Source organism: Hordeum vulgare, chromosome 7H (assembly GCF_904849725.1).
Source record: "Hordeum vulgare subsp. vulgare chromosome 7H, MorexV3_pseudomolecules_assembly, whole genome shotgun sequence".
NCBI classification, from domain to species: Eukaryota; Viridiplantae; Streptophyta; class Magnoliopsida; order Poales; family Poaceae; genus Hordeum; species Hordeum vulgare.
Window position 1 is genome coordinate 124,604,489 of NC_058524.1, and position 19,458 is coordinate 124,623,946.

Sequence of the window (19,458 nt, forward strand, 5' to 3'; positions counted from 1 at the left end):
GTCTTGCTTGGAGCAGCTCCTCTGGGGACTTGGTCACGTCGGAGTAATGGATCCAGGGGTCGTTGAACTGCACGGTGTCCGTCATCTGCTCCAACTTCCGCCGGGCCTCCGCTCGGCTGCGCTCGATGTCACGCCGACGGCTGGCCTCTTCTTCGGAGGCAGATCGAGCCTTGTCGCGGAGAGCCATGCTGAGGCGAGCTTTCGCGATCAGTTCGCGCATGCTGAGCTGCGGCTTCGGTTGCGTCGCGGTCGCCGGAGATTCGGCGACCTGGTTCTTGATCGCGAGCTGGTTCTGATCCTTGCCGCTGCTGGGACACGGAAGCTCGCTGCTGTTCTTGATGTTGGTGGCCACCGCGACATGGAGCTCGCCCCCGGAGCAGACACCGCGTACACGCTTCGGCGCCGGCGGCTGCACGTCGCGTTCGGATACGGGTCGCTTTGGCCTCTTGGCAGCCGCGGGGTTCGCCATCAAGGTAGGGTTTAGGCGCACGCGGGGGGAGCAGGAGTGCAGGTCGTCGTCGTCGTCGTCGGGGGCGGCGCTACGGCGCGGGAGCAGAGCCGGCGGAAGCACCGTGGTGCCGGCCATGGTCGCGGCCGCGCAGTCGCGAGAGCAACGATCCGGCGGCGGGACGGCAGGGAGGATGAGGATGCGGTGGAGGCTGATCAGATTCAGATGGACGGGGAATTGGGGAGACGGGGCGAGCAAGAAAGAAAGAATTGGGAGGGGTGGAACTGGCGGCAACCAACAGTATATGTGTCTATGGTTTGAATCCGAGTCGGCCTCGGAACGCCCATCTCACTTGCCCTGCTATGGTTTGAATCCGAGTATAGCTCGAACGCGCTGGGATTTTGGACATTTTATTACTGTGATGACGCTATCTTTCTTTCCAACTTGTTTCATCAGGAACAAAACAACGACAGCAACACTTGTACGTCCTGAAACAGGGAAACAAAACTGTTTTTGTGTCTTCATCATCTCGATTTCAGATATAGTATATGCTAAAAAGGAGGTCAAGCAATTACACACAAACCCTTTAATGCTTCACGAACGTCATGAATCAGAGGCCATGAGCGAGTTCGTTACACTGTTGGCTCAGAGCAACCGCTGATCCTTCCTCTGAATTTTCGATGTTTGTGCTACCGTGATGCTGTTTTTACAGCTGAAAGGATTCTGCTTTCATTTGTGTTGTGGGCTGGTGGCAACTTGTTGTGCTGAAAATTGCTTATGGCAATTGATCCTCTAAATAGACTGCTTATGCTCACACTTACTCGAGCAGTTTTGTTGAATTTATACATATAGTATGCATAACTTAGGTTTCTGGACATAAATTGTGGAAGTTCAAAGGAATGAGATCTAGTAATTCTGAGATGTGATCACATACCACAGGTCAGGAGTTTGCAGAGGCAGCTTCAGGAAGAGATCGACATGCATCTGGCATTAACAGATGCCATCGCACACGACGCCGAGCTGATACTTAAATCTTGCACAAAACTACCAAACAAGGTGTGCACACATTGCTGTACATGTATTTATAATTTACTTCATGTGATTGTAGACGGCTACCATTGAATACTAATTTATTTCCAGGCGCAGGAGCTTGTAGATAGCATATCCTCTTTAGAAATTACTGTCTCAAAGCTCGAGATCGGTTTGAGTGATTTACGCTACCAGCTGTGTCATGTAAGGACTGAAAGGCTACTTGTAGAAAGTAATCCAGAATGCCTATTATCTACACCATCAACTAGTAAATGCACATGGGATGAAGTAAGTTTTCCTTGTAGCAATAGTATCACTGGGAAGTTCTTATTACTGTCTGGACTTGCTGACGTTTTGTTTGTTTTACATTCAAAGCACACATCGGCATTAAGAGATTTTAAGTTGGGGGCTTATGAGTCAGTTCAGTCAATGGAAGAATATCCATACCCTTTTTTTGAAAAGGAGGCTAAGCCCCGGTCTCTGCATCAAGAGATGCATACAACCATTTATTAATATCCAAACCAAGTCCCAAAAAAGTACAATCACGGTCCAGCAAAAAAATCAAGATACAAGGCAAAAGTCGCGGCCAAACCGGAGAAGCTAATAGACGTAGATGACTAAACAACTATCCTATTAACATGTCGCCATCCAAACCGGTTGAAGATACCCTGAGCTACCATCTCCCACCGGACACACCCAGTAACCATAATCTCCCCGGCGTCCACAGAAGTGAGTAATGACCACATGCGGATCAGTGCGGTAGCCCTCAAGATAACCTGCAAGAAGTGAAAATCGCGTTGTCTGTTAAACACTAAGTCATTTATGTAATTCCACACTGCCCACAACATTGCACAAGCCCCCACACGAATAAGTTTAGCAGTATGCACATCAACCCCCTGTAACCACATCCCAAACAACGTGTTTATACTATTAGGAGGAGTGATATTAAAAGCAATGTGGAGCGAGTGCCAAACCAGTTTAGCCATAGGACAATGATGAAAGAGGTTCTCAATAGTTTCTTTATCCGGACAGAAGCTGCATCTAGTATTACCATTCCAGTTTCGCTTGGCAAGATTGTCCTTCGTTAGAATAACCCCTTTGTGAACAAATCACATGAAGACTTTTATTCTAAGAGGAACTTTGATCTTCCATATATGCGCTGATTTCGGAATAGGAGCAGAATCTATGAGATGCAGATACATAGATTTTACCGTGAATACTCCATTCGTGGTCAGCTTCCACTGAACACGATCAGGTCTGTGAGAGAGGTTAACATCCATCAACCTTCTCACTAGATGTAGCCAGCTAATCCATCTATCGCCGATAAGAGATCTACGAAATTGAATATTTAGAGGAGTCACGCATAATATTGACGCAACGGGCGCTTGTCGACGTTGTGTAATATGATACAGCTGCGGATATTGAATAGCTAAAGGCATCTCCCCTAACCACATATCTTCCCAGAAACTAGTGGATTCACCATTTCCTATGATGAACCTAGTTCTGCTAAAGAAAGCATTTTTAGTCCGCATCAGCCCCTTCCAGAAAGGGGAGTCAGTTGGTCGAGCTGTAACCCGAGATAAGGTTTTGTTTTGTAAGTACTTATTCTTCAAATTTTGCACCCACATACCCTCAGTTTCCGAAGATAGTCTAAACAGCCATCTGCTGAGTAGACATCTATTTTTGGTCTCTAAACTTTCAATCCCTAATCCCCCTTGATCTTTAGGTCTACAAATAATATCCCACCTGGTAAGCCTGTACTTTGACTTGAGATCATCGCTTTGCTAGAAAAATCGAGACCGATAAAAATCTAATCTTTTTCGCACCCCAACGGGAACTTCGAAGAAGGATAGGAGAAACATAGGCATACTAGTTAATACGGAATTAACCAGAACTAACCGTCCTCCATAAGAGAGAAGCTTGCCTTTCGAGCAACTTAACTTCTTTTCAAATCGATCCTCAATGCATTTCCATTCCTTATTTGATAATTTTCGGTAATGGATAGGAATCCCTAAATACTTGATGGGCAAATTCCCAGTTTCGCAACCGAACAATTGATTATAAGTGTGTTGTTCACTTTTGGCTCTTCCAAAGCAGAACACCTCACTTTTATTAGAATTAATTTTCAGCCCAGATAGCTGCTCAAATAGACAAAGGATGAGCTTCAAATTTCTAGCTTTAACCAGATCGTGCTCCATAAAAAGAATCGTGTCATCTGCATATTGCAAAATAGAAACACCCCCATCCACAAGGTGTGGGATGAGAGCCCCTATCAGATCCTTTCGTTGGCACGCTTAATCGTAAGGGCCAACATATCAGCAACAATGTTGAATAAAATAGGAGACATTGGATCCCCTTGTCTAAGACCCTTCAGTGTCTCGAAGAAATGACCTACGCCATCATTTACCTTAATACCGACACTTCCTTTTTTTATAAAACAATCGACATGCTTTCGTCAAAGCTCGTCGAACCCCTTCATGCGAAGGGTTTGCTGCAAAAAGGACCACTTAACTTTATCATACGCCTTTTCAAAATCCACTTTGAAGATAACACCATCAAGTTTCTTCGAATGAATTTCATGCAACGTTTCATGCAGAACAACGACACCTTCTAGGATATTCCGCCCAGGCATAAAAGTTGTTTGCGTAGATTGCACCACCGAATGTGCCATCTTCGTTAGTCTATCCGTTCCCACCTTCGTGAAAATATTGAAACTAAAATTAAGCAAACAAATCGGACGAAACTGCTCGATACGAGTCACCCCCTCTTTCTTTGGTAACAACGTAATGGTACCAAAATTCAAATGAAAGAGTTGTAGGTGACCATCATAAAGATCATTAAACATTGCCATAAGATCGTTCTTGATAATATGCCAACATTTCTTGTAAAACTCAGCCGGAAACCCATCTGGTCTGGGAGCTTTACCATTCTTCATCTCCCCAATTGCCTCTAGCACCTCTTTCTCCAAAAATGGGGCGGATAACATCTCATTACCAGCCTCTCCAACTTGAGGAATATCCGCAACTTGATGCTCATCCATAGTCACAAAACTATGGTCAGGAGCGCCAAATAGTTTATTATAGTAGTTAGAGATATACAATTTTAAGTTCTCATGACCTACAATTGTACCCTCGTCTTGCTCGAGCTGGATGATTCTCTTTTTCCCATGCTTGCCATTTCAATCAGGTGGAAAAATTTAGAATTATTATCTCCAAACATCAAAGCCCTCACCTTTGCTCTAGTAGCCCATTTCGATTCCTCCTCTCTAAGGAGGTCACGAAGATGTTGTTCAGCTACATTTTTCAAAGATCGCTCATTGGAATCCAGAAAAACGGTCTCGGCCTTACGGTCGAGATCATCTATAAATTTGATAAGCCTATCCTGCTCATCTTTATAGATGCCAGAAACATTCTTAGCCCAACCACGAAGGTATTGTATAAGATGTCTGATTTTATTTTGCCATCTATCAACGTTGGATGTTCCACCCAACTCTCTATTCCACTCCCGAGCAACCATATCAATGAAACCCTCCCGTGAGAACCAACTTGATTCAAAGGAGAACCCAAACTTGTTGCCCAAATGATTAGCACTACCAGAATCCAACAACAAAGGCGTGTGGTCAGATATCGCTCTCTGTAGTGCACAGACTGTTACTAGAGGAAACTTCTGTTCCCAATCAGTACTGGTAAGAATATCTATACCCTGAACTTGAAGAACCACATGATGTTGAAAAGAGTGTGAAAATAGGGAGAAGGTGTCTCCAAGTGGACAGCTAGAAGAACACCAGGATGTCAGCTTAAATCTATTTCTAGAAGAACACCAAGATGAAGAGGTCCTATTCCATGCCTGTTTAACAGTAGTTTATGTTCTATGCAAAATATTTGAAGTTGTCAGTGAAGTAATTTTCTTGTTCTTGCAGATGCAAGAGCCAGGCTCTATAGAAGGATGGCAAAGAGTATCTTGGAATAAATGCATTGTCATTTAGCGAATCTGATCCGAAGAAACACAACATGAATGGAAACATGTGCAACAATCCAAACAAGCTCTGTGGAGAGATGGTGCGCTGCATGAGAGATATCTTCCTACATTTATCTCGATCATCGAATATATCACCAAAGTTGTCTTCTGATAATTCATCTTCATCAGCGGGATGTTTATCTGGCTGTACGCTTACGTCTGTGTCAGATTTATCTTTAATGGCCTCGGTGCTGCGAAGCCCTTCAGTTGATTCAGATGATGATGACGATATTATTGATGAAGTGGGGAACTTTGATCCATACAATGTTAATGGGAAGGAAGCTCAGAGAGACATTGGGAAATATTGTTCAGTAACTGAAGTATCTTGGATGAATGTATGCAAGGAACAGCTTGAATATGCGTGCGATGCTCTCCCAAAATTCAGGTTTCTTGTTGAACCCTTGCCTAAAGAAATTAATACTAATAAATTAAATTCATGTTTACACTAATAGTCAAACCGTAATTTAGATGAACTCGAGCTAAAATTATTTGAGACCACCTGGAGTAACAATGGAGCGCATGATATGATGTAGTATTACTTACTGAAAAAATGTGACCACAAAAGCTACATTTTTAAATGAAGGTCTCAAAAGTGTTTGTTTTTACGATTTTACCTTATAGCCCAATAGCCGCACTAGATGGTCGACTGCTGAACCTCTTTCCGATCTGTATTGATGAACTCGGAGTTGATGTAGAATTTCGAGCTGGCTCTTGCGGAACTGGCGGGTCATAAGCTTCTCGATCCCTAGGAGAGATCCCTTCAAGAACACAATTCCACCGTGCGCTGGCCCCACGGTGGATGCCAAATGTCGTGGTTTTGTCACGACATATGTCCTCGTGAGAGAACTTAGGTGTGAGGCCATTGCAATCATGTGGCGGCTTGAGAGGGGTTGGTCGGAATTGAGAGACGCGGATTTACCCAGGTTCGGCCCCTCCGATGGAGGTAAAAGCCTACGTCCTGCTTGTGTTTCATTGATGAAGATGATGATCTTGATTACAAGGGTGCAGACTCGCCACCTCTAATCTCGTGGGTGTCTAATCTGTCTATCTCTAATTGCTCGGCCTTGTCATGGCGCAATCTAACGTGTCCCTCTCGGGACGCCTTACCCCTCCTTATATAAGTGGAAGGGGTAGGTTTACATGTAGAGTCCTACTAGGAGTAGGAATAGGACTAGTCTCTCTTGAATCCTAATCCAGGTCTTGTTTCCTTTGTGAAGGAGTCTTTCCTCTTCTTGGGTCTTCTCTTGTAAGCCGACCCTCTTGGCCTCTCTATGAGCCGCCTTATACCGGGATGCACGCCGACCCTTGGGCCTCTAGTCTTGTCATTCGCCTGACCCGCCTACCGAGTCACCAGTGAGTCGCCAAGCTCAAACGGGTCACCAATGAGTCGTCAGTGAGTCGCCAAGTCCCAGTCGGGTCATACACCAAGCCGGGTTACACCGCGGGGTATATCCCCGACAACTATCATTTGATGAAGTTACTCACTCTTGTCATTTGGATATATTATGGTCTTCCTTGCATGACTAACCATTGTAGGTAAAAATTAAACGAAAACGACATGGATTGCTCCCAACTCAAGATGATCTTCATCAACTTTGAGCATCCACAACAAGTTCACCTACATGCCACGTCATCAACATAATTCGAAGGTATGTACTCATATCCTTGATAAAGCTCAACACCAATACTTGGAGTGAAGCAACTCAAGTGATATGAAGACATTGAAAATCTTAATAAAAAAATGGAAACCCCATTTCATGCTTAACGATGAGTATGACCTATGATCAAGCATCCTTGCTTGACTCCTCAAGTCAAATACTCTAATATAGGTTACTTTGTCACCGCCCCACATCTAGATGGAGATCATTGTATGGTTCACATTTGACCTTTCACACTCTTAGAACCATTCAACTCTCATCTACATATATGTATATTTCTAAAAACTCAAAAAATAGCTACCTTTGTTTTTCTTCTACTTTTGTTTCTATTTCTCAATTTCTACCTTCTTTTACAACTGGAATCTTGAAACAAATCTTTCGACCAGCCTATTCTTATGTTACAGAGTTGACCATCATTGCAACTTGGTTTCACCAAATTGAGAAACTCGGTCCAACCGATTTCATCCAAGAGGCCTGAATATCATACTCGGTTCTACTGAACCATTTAGCCTCAGTGACTCCAATTTTTCTAACAAACATTATTTCTCTGAAAATTTCTTTTGAACGTATGTTTAAGGGGGACAAACACCTCAATGATCCCATGTTATATAAGAGGGACAATTATCTAGTATCCCTAACATAGGAGGAGATAATTCAAGGAACTCTTATTCATTCCAAAGGGGGAGAAAAGACAAATTCAAGGAGCCCTTGTAAAAGTGGGAAGTATCGAGGATCCCTTTCTCTTAATGAGCCCTTACGCTCGGACCTTATTTTTGGTAATTTATGCCAAAGGGGGATAAAGTATCAAAGCTTCCATTCAATGAACCTATTCATAGGGGGTAAATATCACCAAGAATATTATACAAAAGAGGGAGAAACAGCACTAAGGGGAGATATTTGTTCCTAAAGGAGATGTATCGAACCTTACACATTAAGGGGGAGAGATATAGATATGGCTTTATTGGTTTGATCTTATTTTCCCTGCGTACTCCCAATATCTACATGCTATGATTCAGGGGGAGAGGAATCCTCACATATTCATCTTTAGGGGAGAAAAGTTCTTGTTCTTTGGAGACATATCCTTTCATCAAAGCCTATCTTCAATATGTCTTCAATTTCTTGGTATTTTTTAGGCTCTTTGCATCTTTACAACAGGGTACTCTTGTGTTATCTAACATTTGTTTTCCCAAGTGTACTCCTATGTCAAAACGCTCAAGATCCTCAAGGTAAGTATATGCATCATATCCTTGTTCATGATGACCTCTTGTTTTTGCACATACTGTTTGCAAGAGGGAGTCTTGAACATGGAACTTCTTCATTTACATATGTTTGATGCATGTAGCCAGGATGGCTATGACTTGTCTTGTCCCACTACCTTGTGTGTGCCCAAAGCAACTATCCTTTAAAAGGGATTGCACACATTTAGGGGGAGCTTGTACTAGTCATTCAAAGCTGTCATATCCCTATGATTATACTTATTTGAAGCTTTCATTGTATGTTCTCATCAATTACCAAAAAGGGGGAGATTGAAAGCGCATATCCTCCCTTGGTGATTTTGATAATTCATGACAACATACATTGTCTCTTGGACTAACACTTTTACCTAGATATTTCAGGAAAAGTCCATGGAGAGCTATGGCTTAAGGTTTATGTGGAGATGCCCCTAGATGCAAGAAAGGAAAAATATTGGCTCAAGTTTCAAGCTAGAAGACTCTTCACTTTATATTTGTGAGAAATAACTTTTGAGTCTATAGGAAAGCCAATACTATTAAAAGGGGATGAGGTAGTAAAATGAACTGATTGCTCAAATGATCAAAGTTAGCCACCAAAACACTCAGTCATTTTCCCACATATCCACACTGTCAAGTTCCACATAGACAAATTCAGTGTCACCAACATTTCCATATTGGACCCACCAAGTTTGACCTCAGACAGAAACCCTAGTTGTTCCCACCAAATCGGTGCAACCGAAACTAAGTTGGTGCTACCGAGTTTAGTGTGACCAACATTCTGTTGCCAAGATACACAAAATAGGAATTTCTGAGTTTGAGTATCGGTGCCACCGAGTTTGGCAATCTGACCGTTAGTCACCTTTTCGGTGCCATCGAGTTTCATATATCGGTCTCACCGAGGATCATAAGTTCACACCTTTGTGCTAATCGGTACCACTAAGTTTTCAACTTTGGTGTCACCGAGTTTGCCCTTTTGTGTGTAACGGTTAGATTTTGGCTACTGCATATATATACCCCTTCACCCACCTCTCATTCATGGGAGAAGCACTCAGAACACACACTTCATTGCCAGATCCATTTTTTGAGAGAGAACCACCTACTCATGTGTTGAGACCAAGATATTCCAATCCTATCATTTGAAACTTGATCTCTAGCCTCCCTAAACTGCTTTCCACCAAATCATCCTCTCCTACCCATGCATATTCTGTGAGAGAGTGATTTGTGTTGAGGAGACTATCTTTAGAAGCACAAGAGCAAGGAGTTCATTGATCTACCACATCTATTACCTTTTGGAGGGTGGCGCCTCCTAGATTGGTTAGGTGTCGCTTGGGAGCCTCCTACTTCGTGTTGTGGAGTTGAACCAAGATGTTTGTAAGGGCAAGGAGATCGCTCATACGTCTCCAACGTATCTATAATTTATGAAGTATTCATGCCATGTTTACAATAATTCTATATGATTGTGGTACGATTTTATTAGAACTAACCCGGACTAATGTTGTTTTCAGCAGAACTACCATGGTGTCGTTTTTTGTGCAGAAATAAAAGTTCTCGGAATGGGCTGAAAATTTACGGTGATTTTTATGGACGAAAAGATACCCTCGAAGCAGCAGAGCTGGGCCGGGAAGTGGATGAGGAAACCACAAGCCTTCTGTGCGTGACCACCCCCTAGGTCGCGCCCCCGGGGCTTGTGACTTCCTCGGGAACCTTTTGGACGTGAGACCGACGCCAAAAATTCGTATAAATACCAAAACCCCCAAAAAGAAACCTAGATCGGGAGTTCCTCCGCCGCAAGCCTCCAGAGCCACGAAAAACCAATCTTGGCCCTCTCCGGCACCCTGCCGGAGGGGGTCATCTTCACCGGAGGACATCTGCATCATCCCGGCGGTCTCCATAATCGCCATGGAGGCCAAGGACCAGAGGGAGAACCTCCACTCAAGGGGGAGGCCATGGAGGAGGAAGCACAAGGGGGAGAACCTCTCCCTCTCTCTCTCGGTGGCGCCGGAGGGCCATCGGGGGAACCATCGCCGCTGTGATCGTCTTCATCAACATCACCATCTTCATCACCATCCTCATCTTCTTTCAGCGGTCCACTCTCCCGCACCTCGTTGTAATCCCCTAATTTAACATGGTGCTATATGCCACATACTATGATCCAATGATGTGTTGCCATCCTATGATGTTTTGAGTAGATTACTTTTGTCCTTTGGGTTGATTGATGATCTAGATTGGTGTGATTTGTATATTTATTTTGGTGCTATCCTATGGTGCATTCCGTGCCGTGCACACGTGAAGGATTGCCGCTCTAGGGCGTTGCAATACGTTCATGATTCACTTATAATGGGTTGTTTGAGTGACAGAAGCATAAACCCGAGTAGGTGGGTTGTTGCTTATGGGATAAAGGGGACTTGATTCTTTAATGCTATGGTTGGGTTTTACCTTAATGACCTTTAGTAGTTGCGGATGCTTGCTAGGGTTCCAATCATAAGTGTATATGATCCAAGTAGAGAAAGTATGTTAGCTTATGCCTCTCCCTCATATAAAATTGCAATAATGATTACCGATCTTGTTAACAATTGCCTAGGACAATTCTGCACACCGACCCATCATTATTCCACACACGCTGTTTGTAATATATTGTAATATATTTTAACTTTGTAATAACAACACCTATTTTTATATTCTGGTTCTTCGTTATCATGCAAAGCTATTCTCTTCATACCCACAACGTAGTATTATTTCTCGTTTCTAGTTGGAAGTAAAGTTCGGCGTACGTAGAGTTGTATCATTGGGAGATAGGACTTGAGAGAATATTGATCTTACCTTTAGCTCCTCGTGGGTTCGACACTCCATACTTATCACTTCCACCTTTGGAAATTTCTATGATGATTCCTTGCACTTATCGTGAGAAGGGTTAGTGTAATAAAGATAGATCATTCACTTAGGTACTGTGAAGACAAGATTCAATTTTTTTCCCACATGATACCTACTGTATTCTATCATTACCATAATTTATATTACTGAATACTAGCAATGGGAACACTAAAATAAGCAAACTATGCATGCAAAACAGAATCTATCAAAAACAGAACAGTCTGTGAAGATCTGTAGTATAGCCATACTTCGATGTCTCTATTTTTTTTAAATTACGAAAACCAGAAGAGTTTTTATATCAAGAGTGTGTAAAAATTTCAGAATATTATCACGTGGCGCCGTTGCTGGGGAGCAATAGCGTGGGGGTTGGTATTCTCATGTGTGCTTGTTTGCTTTCTTCACTAAGTAGATTTTGTTTTCCCTTTTTGATTTATTTAGTTGTGGATGAAACAAAAAAAATAAGTAATGAAAAATACAAAAATAATTACTTGCCCCTTATGCCTAAGAGGTTTTTCAAAAAGAGAAGTGATTAGAAAGTTGTGAATTGGAGAAGTGAGGGTCGACCTTGAACACTTGTGTTCATGCTCATGGAAACAATGTAGAATTTTTCATGGAAGTTTCTCAAAAATAATTATCCCCTTGTATAGATCCATTGTATTATAAAAATAATGTGCCAAGATTTGGTTTTAGGATGATTAGATAGCTTGTTTGCTTTGTGTGGTGCGAAAACAGAAACTTCGACTGTAGTGCATGAATTTTCATTTTTTACTAGAACGTCATAAGTTACTTAATTTTTCACATAGTTCTTCTATACAAATTGTTTAATTTTCCGAAATTTTCAGAATTTTTTGAGATACAGAAGTATGCGAATTTACAGAATGCTATAGATTGTCCTGTTTTTGACAGATTCTGTTTTCTATGCATTGTTCTCTTATTTTGATGAATCTATGGGTAATACTGTAACGACCAAGATGTGGTCCTTTCCGATCTGGGGGTCGAGGCCCCCGAATAGGAAAGAAGCGCATCTAAGCGTTTCGCAAGCAAGTAACATAGCACAAAATAATAATACAAGTAGACAATTCGGGATTCAACTGTCTTCTTATTAATAACTCAGAGAACAACACAGATACAATCAATGTAGTTCCGCTACGGACTACAAACATGGAAAATGCTATGCTACCCTGCTGCAGGCCCACGATCACGACCACGCCTCAGTCCTCGGGATAGTTCACGTAGAGGCGGTCTGTCTCCTCGTCGTACTGCCACGCTAGCTGGGTGACGTCGGGGTCATCTGTCTCTGGGGTACCTGTACCTGCTGGGAGTTTCGGAGGAATCCGTGAGCCACGGGGACTCAACAATCTAAGACGTTGGTGCCAGAACTAGTCATGTTATTGGGTAAGGTAGGGGTGAAGTGTATCAGGCTGCAGCGACCTATGCTTGATCAGTGGCTAACTTACGCGAGTAGAAGTAAAGGTGGTCTATACTACCGGTCGGATTTACTTGATCAGTAAGTGATCCTGAACACCTACCTACGGCATTCATAACCCCACCGTGTTCCCGACCCAAGAGAGATCTTCGTAGGGACAGTCACGGTTACGCACACAATTGGCAGTTTTATTTATTTATGTTTAAGTTCGCTAATACCGGATGTTAACAAAATATTCCAAGTTGCCACATAACCGCGGGCACGGCTTTCCGAAAGATTAAATCCTGCAGGGGTGCTCCAACTAGTCCATCACAAACGAACACAGGCCGCAAAGGCATCCTCTATCACGAATCTCGTGATCTCGTCGGATTCCTTAGAGGAAAACCTCAACTCTGGGGGAACCCAAAGCTTCACTGGGATTCCTATACGCAAGATATACCGCTAAGGTAAGACAAGGCTAGCAGGACCTCCCGGTGTGTCGACGACCCGATAAGAGTCGCGTATCTCAGTCTCAAGACAACACCGTCTATGCAAAGTGGACAAGGACCAAACCTCAAGTTTCCCCGGGGTGGTCTTGCCGACTGCTAGGTGGTTGGACCAACACTCATGAGGAGCACTGGCCCGGGTTGTTGATTAGGATCCTCGGGGTAGCTATTCCCTATGCAGTTTATTATTAAGTGATTAGCAAATTAAAACCAATGTTGGGTCCTGCCGGACAAGCCTTAGCACTACGCGATTTATCAAGGGGGTCCCCATAACAACCCCGAACGTGTTAGGAGCGATCATTATGGAATCAAACACCGGTAACCGGTAACTAAGGCGGCAATAACGGAACAACGCACCCGGCAAAAGGCTAGGCCTCCCGTCATTTACCAAGTATATAGGTGCATTAAATAAATAACAGAATTTAAGATAATGATATCAAAGCTCATGTCAACACATCAGTTTTAAACACCTGCAACTAGCAATGCTAACATTAGTAGCTGAGCAAGCCTACTTAGCCACACAAGTTTGCTAGGAAGGAGTACGGTGTTTGGGCTCATGGCATATGAAGAGGCAATTTAATTTCAGTGGTAGGCATCGAGCAATATGACATGGAAACGAAACTAACATAACAAGTCTAGAGATGGAATCAAGGTCATATCATCTTGCCTGTGATATCCTCAGCTTGGAATGGTTCTGGATCGTCCTGCACGTACTCTCCTGACTCCACGTATTCGTTCTCCGATCCCGGTGCTACCCAACATAAGAATAACAGCCAATGAACAGCAGCACCACAAGATGCAACAATCACATGATGCATGAGATGAAAGTTGAGCATGCACCACTATTTCTATCACTAGCACAAGCAAAATAAACTACTGCAAGTTTCTGGACAGAACTGAACACTAGCTATTTTGACATGCATGAGAATGACATAATCAGACGCGGCTCGTGAAAACGGTGCAAAACCATATAAAGAACATTGCAAACAGAGCTACGGATCAACGGGAATCAACGGAACAAGATATGAAGCTCTACGTGAAAGAATCAACACCACACACTTAAATGGCACAAATCTGGTATTCCCAGGTTACCAAGACATGTAACAACCCAACATGAATGAAATGGAGCAAGGTAGAACACCACAACATCAATTAAGCACACACTTTGATCAAAATGACAAAACTACATAATCTGCCATAATCTGCATCTTAGCTATTTGGGAGCTACATGCAACATAGCTACAGGTCTTCAAACATGGCAAATAATATATGTGGCTGTTGCCAACCAAGAACACTACAATCACCAGCAAGAATCACAGCAAAAGGAATTAAACTCTAGAAGATACAAGGCCACAAACTTTCCCAAAACCATCAGATCTCAGGGACTTAGTGAAAATTCCTGCACCTGAGTTTCTGTCTCTGTTCTGAAGCTTTTTGACAGCAATCAAAACACAACCTACTGGACTCCAAATGCCTTGAATATTTACAGGGAGCTTCATAAACATACCAGGTTCAAAATCCTAGCACTGAACTAAGGCTAGTTCTCAACAGAATGACCAGCACATCCTCATCTATAAGAGAATAAAATGTTTCCAGCATCCCAGACTTAGTGAAATTTCAGAGTTCACTAATCTGGAATTTTTCAGCCACATGCCCACTTTGTCTAGGCATAGTTTGCACACACATAACAACAAGTGATAATTGACACCACTATAGTGTAGAGCAAAACCCCTACTACTACCACACAAAAGCTCATGCCCTTGGGCTCCACCTATTCCATGGAATCAAAGATCAAACTTGCAACAAAACTGAATATGCAACTCCATAAAGTATCCTTCTAAGACAACAACTAAAGGGTGAGTTCATGTGAACAATGACAAAGTGACATGGGGGTTTGAACCCCATGTTTGTGTCATGCACATCAACAACACCAACACATCTACCAAGCTATCCCCACACACAAACACCATACCCTCTCACATATAGACATGTGAAGGTGCATAGTTTTGCAAAGGTGGAGAAGTTCCACACACAAACATATACTCCACATCATCCACAAGCACATCTTGCTCTAGATCAAGAACATACCTACACATGTTATGATTGCAATAAGCACTAGAATAAGCTCACACACACATATATATATGGTGAGGGAGGGCATGCCTACACTCACACAAACTTGCACAAGGCCACCATCATGAGGACAACTAGCACCCACATGCTCTAGCCTAGCAAGGCACACAAGTTACTCACAAATAAACACACACTTGCATGCAACACTTCCCTACACATGCCCATGAATCCACAAGCTCATCTTCAAGATATGTGAGTGGAGCAAAAGGAACAGAATCCACAAGCTGTTGATAGAGCAAAAATAATGCCTCCAATCTACCTAGTGCACACAACACATTTACATGCCCATGAACATGGAAGATGCACACAACAAAAAGAATAAAATGGGGGGAAGAGGATTCGAACTTTGCACCTCCCCTAGTACACAGCAACAACACTACCACTCTGCTAAGAAACAGGCTTTGCTAGAACAGGGCTACACAACAAGAAACTCTACCCTGCTGCTCTAGGCACTATCGAAATATCAGCAAAAAAAGGGGGAGTGCATCAGCTAGGGATCGAACCCCGCACCTCCAGGTAACAAGCAGGGACATACACCAACGCGCTACGACACGGCTACTGACAGAGGAGAGCAGTATTGGGAACAATACACGGCTTCTCTGCGTGACTGCACTACTCGGGGTGCACCGGCAACAGAGAGGCCGCCGGGGCACTATCCTACCGCTGCTGCTACGCTACGACGGGGGGGGGGGTGCGCTGGCTATGAGGAGGGCACCCCTGCTGCTGATGAAACCGGCGAGCCCCACACACACCCCAACTCTGCACCCCACGCACACACAAAACACGAGCAGCGAAGCACCTCGCTGCTGCTACACAGCACGCCGGCGAACGAAACGGAGGGAGGCGGCGGCGACTTCCACGAATACCAACGGCTGCACTACGCTGCGGAGGAGGAAGTAGGGTCCACAGGGGATCCTTCCCTGCCTCGAGGCCGCCCTAGTGCTGCTACCACGACGAGCAGAGCTGCTGTCTAAGCCAGCGCCGTTCTCTGCTACTGAGCCCGAGCGAATGAAACGGCGAACTCGAGCCCATGCGCGCGTAGGGGAGGAAGGACACGTACTACGGCTGCTCACCGAGGAAAGACGAGGGAGGAGGGCGGCGCGGCGCTGGTCGCTGCAGGAAGACGAGGGAGGAGGACATCGCTGCAGGAAGACGAGGAAGGAGGCGCACGTCGGGGACGTCGAGGAAGAAGCTCCGGCTTCGGCTCCGCGCGAAAATGGGACCCCTCCTGGGTCCTCTTGCCTGCGCCGCTGCGGGGAGGCGATGGGGTGGCCGCTACGCCGGCGACGAACTCGACCCGGAGCTGGTCATGGCTTTGGAACGACCACGAGGTCTCTGGCGGCGCGGGAGGAAGAAGAGGAGGGAGAGAACGGCGCCCTAGGGTTGCGGGGAGGAGGCTAGTCGCTTATATAACCTCGGGAGGCACGCTCGGAGCCACCAGATCGAGGTGAAGGGAGATCGGGAGGTGGAGCTTTGGTCGTACAGAGGTGACGTCGAGGGAGGAAGACGATGTCTCCTGGGCTGCTGCTGCTACTCGAAGGGTATGTGCCTAGGAGGAGCTGGGCTTCAAATGCCAGGGAGGAGGAAAAAAAATAAAGAACCTGGCCCTCTCATATATATAAATGCCACCACAGCAAATAATACACCAAGAAATACTAAGGCCTAAAAAAATACCCCTGGGCACAAGGGATTTATGCCCAAATAAATAAAATACCAAAATGGCTAATTGGGCAACTAAAAATATTTGCCAAACAGATTTAAATAAATCTGAAAAAAGAAAAACCTCAAGCAAAAGAGGTTTTAAAAACCCCTCCCTTACATACCCACACTCCAAAAAAAATGGGCTAAAGGTGTAACATTTTTAAAACAGCCTAGGAGCAATTAGATTTTGAACTTGGGAATTAAAGAGAGATAGGTTGGAACTAACAAGGGGTTGAAAATAAAACAATGCCAAACACCACACTCCACTAAATCACCCCACTACTTCACTTATGAACCACACATGAAATCACGAGATAACACAATCACACCTAGCAAGATATGTGCACACAAGACATGAAATGGAGCATCATGGTTTGCATGCATGCAAGGGAAACTAAAAATAAGAGGCACATGAAATCACAAGGACAAGGAGATGTTATGATATGTTATGCTATGCATGCATGGAAGATATGCAAGGGACACAAGGTGACACAGGGAATCATAGACACAAGTGACATCATCATAACTCTGACAGGGTGGACCCACATGAAACAGGTTCCAAATAGGGAAGGTTCCACACTTGGGGCATTACAAATACCAAGGGGTATGAACCATGGTAAAGTTGGACTACAGTCTATATAATTCTAATGTGAAATTGGAACGAGTTCACAACAGTTAATTAAAATAGTATTTTGCTTTATTATACTAACAGATCTTACGAGGATTTTGTTAAGTTTTATGTGAATGAAGTGTTCGAGGATCGATGAGGTATCGATAAAATAAGAATACGGAGATACAAGATTTCAATCTTGTGTATTCCCAAGGAACCCCAAGTAAATATTCAAGGAGGCACAAGCATCTAAGCTTGGGGATGCCCCGGAAGGCATCCCATCTTTATTCTTCGATAATTATCGGTATACCTTGATTTTTGTTTGCTTCACATGATATGCGTCTTTAGTGTTTTTCTTCTCCTTTTATGCACTCTTCTAGTATGAGATAGCCCTTCATTGATTTATAGAATGCTTCATTCGCTTCACTTAAATCTTTTGAGTATGGCTCTGTAGAATGCTCTTTGTGCTTCACTTAAATCTTTTGAGTATGGCCTTATAGAATGCTTCGTGTGCTTCACTTATATATTTTGAGTAGGGTATTGTTTGATCTATATTAATTGTAGAATGCTCTATGAACGTCACCTATATCTTTTAGAGTATGAATAAAATCATCATCAGAAATAGGTTTGGAAGGGCATCATTGAAATAACCATGCCTAGCTAAAAGGCATTAAAGAAAAGCGCTTGTTGGGAGACAACCCAACACTTGTACCTTCTGTCTTTATGAGTTCAAATGATTAAGCTACTGTAGTAATCATGTTTTGTGTATTTTAGTTCAATAAAGTGCCAAGCAAAGCCTTTGGGATGACTCACAAGATGAGTAGAATTGATGCTGAACCAAAACAAAAACTTTTGACTCTAGTACAAGAATTTTCATTTTTTACTGGAGCGTGATAATGTTCTGAAATTTTTACACACTCTTGATATGAAAATTCTTCTGGTTTTCCTAATTTTGGAAAAAGTTTAGAGACAGGAAGTATGGCTATACTACAGATCTTCACAGACTGTTCTGTTTTTGTCAGATTCTGTTTTGCATGCATAGTTTGCTTATTTTAGTGTTCCCATAGCTAATATTCAGTAATAAAAATTATGGGAATGATAGAATACAGTAGGTATCATGTGGGAATTTTTTTGAATCTTGTCTTCACAGTAACTAAGTGAATGATCTATCTTTATTACACTAACCCTTCTCACGCTAAGTGCCAGGAATCATCGTAGCAATTTCCAAATGTGGAAGTGATAGGTATGGAGTGTCGAACCCACAAGGAGCTAAAGGTAAGTTCAATATTCTCTCAAGTCCTATCTACCACTGATACAACTCTACGTACACCGAACGTTTGCTTCCAACTAGGAACGAGAAATAAAACTACGTTGTGGGTATGAAGAGGATAGCTTTGCATGACATCGAAGAACTAAAATATAGAAATAGGTGTTGTTATCATAAAGTTAGAATATATAAAAATATATTACAAATAGCGAGTGTGGAATAATGATGGGTCGGTGTGCAGAATTGTCCTAGGCAATTGTTAACAAGATCGATAATCATTATTGCAATTTTATAAGAGGGAGAGGCATAAGCTAACATACTTTATCTACTTGGATCATATGCACTTATGATTGGAACTCTAGCAAGAATCCGCAACTACTAAAGATCATTAAGGTAAAACCCGACCATAGCATTAAAGCATCAAGTCCCCTTTATCCCATACGCAACAACAAACCTACTCGGGTTTATGCTTCTGTCACTCAAGCAACCCACTATAAGCGAATCATGAACGTATTGCAACACCCTATAGCGGGAATTCCTCACGCTTGCGCAGCACGGAGGGCACCATAGGACAACACCAA

General features: G+C 43.3%; 1 pseudogene; it reads left to right on the top strand.

Moving 5' to 3' along the window:
* Positions 1 to 584: 584 nt before the first annotated feature.
* On the top strand, positions 585 to 16,680 carry LOC123408465 (annotated as a pseudogene).
* Positions 16,681 to 19,458: the final 2,778 nt, after the last annotated feature.